Consider the following 4065-nt stretch of genomic DNA (forward strand, 5'->3'; position numbering starts at 1 on the left):
AATAAAGTTTTTTTTCTTCAGTGGCACGTACGCAATATAAATAGGTTCATATGGAGAGAAAAGGAAAATGCTCCAGTATATACATAGGCAAGACGAGCCTACACGGTTGCTTGCTGGGGTTGCTCTCGTCAGTTTTCACACTCTCTCGCACAAAACCACTGTGGCCACATCTCTAACATCCCGGCGGATCACGTCCGCCGGGGGAAGGGGTGGATGCTTAGTGTAGATGCGGTCGCCGTCGCTGACAGCGAAAACCCACTATCGGCACGTCCTGATCAGGGGTCCCCGCCATTCTCTCTCACAAAGCCGATGAGGTTGCCTTCGTCCATTGCTCACTGCCGTGACGTGGGTAGTTGCCTCCTCCCGCCGCCCTCCTCTAGGTTGAGCTACATCCCGACATCCCTCAGGTAGAACGCCCTTTACAACCGTCTTGCACCACTGCTCCAGCTTCCCACATCACTCCATGTGGATATTTCTCTACTTCTTTGACCCGCACATACCTCTACTGGCTTCTACATACTATATTTGTGATGATTTTATGTCTCATCAACTAGTCCCAGTAATCTTGAATCGCACATACCGCATTGTACTTTCTCGTTGATAAATTACAATACGTACTATACAAGTACTTCCTCCATTCCTAAATATAAGTCTTTGTAGAGATTTCACCATGAACCACATACGGATGTATATAGATGCATTTTAAGTGTAGATTCATTCATTTTGTTCCGTGTGTAGTCCACCTAGTGGAATCTCTACAAAGACTTATATTTAGGAATGGAGGGAGTACTATGTAAAGAGTTAGGTATCGCACTGTGTCCAGAAAATATGGTGATAGTGTGAGGTGGGCCATGTAATCACCGAGCCTGCATGTTTTCACTACTCTTGCACTCCTCCGCCATAAGAATGGAGAAAATTGTAATCTAGTAGTACCTCCTTTCGCCAAAAGCGTGGGACATCCAGCAGTCCTACCACCTTAGTAATAATGACCAATGAGCCATCAAATCACATAGACCCAGCAATAAGTTGGGATGGACGAAGAAACCATCACTCTTGAATCCGCTTCTCCCTTCAACGCAGGCGCCAGTGAGAGGTCGCGCCCGCTCTGCCCGGGCATGAATGCGGCACTAACTGTTTCGGGCGGGAAGCGTGCGCGGGCGATGGAGGGGCTTTGGGTGGGCCAGGCTGGTCAGGAGCGGGCGTGGCAGCTGTCCGCCTGTCCCTACCGGACGCCCGGAAACGAGAGGATGCACCGACTCTGGCGGCTAAAATCGTACACTACACACCATCTTTCTATAGGAGTAGGTCGATCTGTCGCTCTCTCTAACACACACATGATGTTAAACACACACACGCACACGCACACGCACACACAGGTTCATAGAATAGGAAAATCGTGCGAGTGCGAAGCCACAGGAAGTGAGATACAAATGGAGTACGCACAAGAAGAGAAGAGGTGGCGAATATTCCATCAAACCTGGACTGAGGAGTAGTACTCCCTCTGTCTAGGTGTTAAGTCATCCTGCGGAAATCAGATATTCCCAAAATGTTTAGGCGTCGTCCATTAACTTCGCATCTCAATCCCCTCCTGGCCTCGTTGCTAGCGAGCGTTTGGATCCTTAGCAAGAACAACTTATAGCATAGCCGGGCAAGGCTAGGCATTTGTGACTGTTAAAATATGTTAACTTTTGTGAGCCAGCTAGCTTGGGTGGGTTAGAAAAACCTTGCTAGCTCAGGAGAGCCAGATCTACTCGCTTCTGACGGCAAACTTTGCGTAGTACTAGTAACATAGAATAGTAACATATGCATGTTGTACTAGTCCAAGTTACTCACCACTATGACCAGCCTAAGCAATGTAACAAAACACTCCCTACTCTGCCTTGTTATCTCCCCCGGAAACCCAATGCATGGAGACCAACTACACGTTGATCAGTCAAGAAATCAAAGTCGGTTTGCATGCGAGTTAATACGTGGCCCTGCATGGTAGCTAAAACTGCATCTCTTAGTTGTTTGGATTAATTGTTACATTTAGAGACAGAAATCAGGGCTTTGATTGGAGGAATGACCGGTCAAGTTTCTCCTTCTCCTCCAATCTGTTTATACCTTGGTCCCGCTGCACCTTCTAACGTGACTTATTACACCTAGATGGAGGGAGTCGTACGAGATACGGTGGCACACTGACTTAGGTCGAATATAAGTGCCCAAAATTGTGTGCATGTTATACTAATAAGGATTCACTTAAAATAGTACGTGAGCGAACATAGGCATCAATTGGACAGTGTTCCCGAGCAGTAGCGAGATGTGTGAGGTAAGATACACCGCTGGCGCTTTTAATTTTTCTTATTAATTTGTTTGTTTCACCCTCTGACTGGTGGGACCCAACATACTACGTGGAGAGAGGTAACGTACTACTGGTCAAATGGATGGATACGAAGCTATACGATCTCGTAGTGACCGTATAATCACCTCATCACGTATAAGCTGCAGCCTCGGCGCTTGTTTTCTAGGGTTTGCACTCTTCACTCTCTCTCCAGTATATATATACACGCTGGAGCCTCGGTGTGGGATCGAAAGTATGTCTAGAGGGGGGGGGTGATTAGACTACTTGACCAAATAAAAACTTAACCTTTTCCCAATTTTAGTTCTTGGCAGATTTTAGCTATTTTAGGACAAGTCAAGCAATCATCACACAATTCAAGCAAGCATGCAAAGAGTATATTGGCAGCGGAAATTAAAGCATGCAACTTGCAAGAATGTAAAGGGAAGGGTTTGGAGATTTCAAACGCTATTGGAGACACAGATGTTTTTCCCGTGGTTCGGATAGGTGGTGCTATCCTACATCCACGTTGATGGAGACTTCAACCCACGAAGGGTAACGGTTGCGCGAGTCCACACAGGGCTCCACCCAAGGGCAACGGTTGCGCGAGTCCACGAAGTGCTCCACCCACGAAGGGTCCACGAAGAAGCAACCACCCACAAAGGGTCCACGAAGTAGCAACCTTGTCTATCCCACCATGGCCATCGCCCACGAAGGACTTGCCTCACTAGCGGTAGATCTTCACGAAGTAGGCGATCTCCTTGCCCTTACAAACTCCTTGGTTCACTCCACAATCTTGTCGGAGGCTCCCAAGTGACACCTAGCCAATCTAGGAGACACCACTCTCCAAGAAGTAACAAATGGTGTGTAGGTAATGAACTCCTTGCTCTTGTGCTTCAAATGATAGTCTCCCCAACACTCAACTCTCTCTCATAGGATTTGGATTTGGTGGAAAGAAGATTTGAGTGGAAAGCAACTTGGGAAGGCTAGAGATCAAGATTCATATGATAGGAATGGAATGTCTTGATCTCAACACATGAGTAGGTGGTTCTCTCTCAGAACAAATGAGTTGGAATGATGTGTGTGTTCTGATGGCTCTCTCTTCTTGTGAGAAAGAGGTGGAGGGGTATATATAGCCTCCACACAAAATCCAACCATTACACAGTTTCCCAATCTCGGTGGGACCGAATCATAAAACTCGGTCGGACCGAAAATGTAAACCTAGTGACCGTTAGGAATTTCGGTGGGACTGACATGCAACTCGGTAGGACTGATTCGGTTAGGGTTTGGGCATAACGTAATCTCGTGAGACCGATTACACAAACTCGGTGAGACCGAGTTTGGTAATTAGCTAACCAGAGAGTTGGTCAGGCAAACTCGGTGGGACCGATTTGCTCTTTCGGTGGGACCGAGTGGAACTCGGTGAGACCAAAAAGTTACAAAGGGGAAACACTGAGTTTACATTGCAATCTCGGTGGGACCGATTTGCTCTTTCGGTGGGACCGAAAAGTTACGAAAGGGAAACAGAGAGTTTGCAACCCCATCTCGGTGGGACCGAGATCCCTATCGGTAGGACCGAATTGCTAGGGTTTGGCAGTGGCTAATGACAAGTGAAACTCGGTGGTGCCGGATAGGAAAAATCGGTAGGACCGAGTTTGGCTTAGAGTTTTGGTCATATGTGGATATGGGAAAGTAGTTGAGGGTTTTGGAGCATATCACTAAGCACATGAAGCAAGAGGCTCATTAAG

This window comes from Triticum urartu, chromosome 5 (assembly GCF_003073215.2).
Source record: "Triticum urartu cultivar G1812 chromosome 5, Tu2.1, whole genome shotgun sequence".
NCBI classification, from domain to species: Eukaryota; Viridiplantae; Streptophyta; class Magnoliopsida; order Poales; family Poaceae; genus Triticum; species Triticum urartu.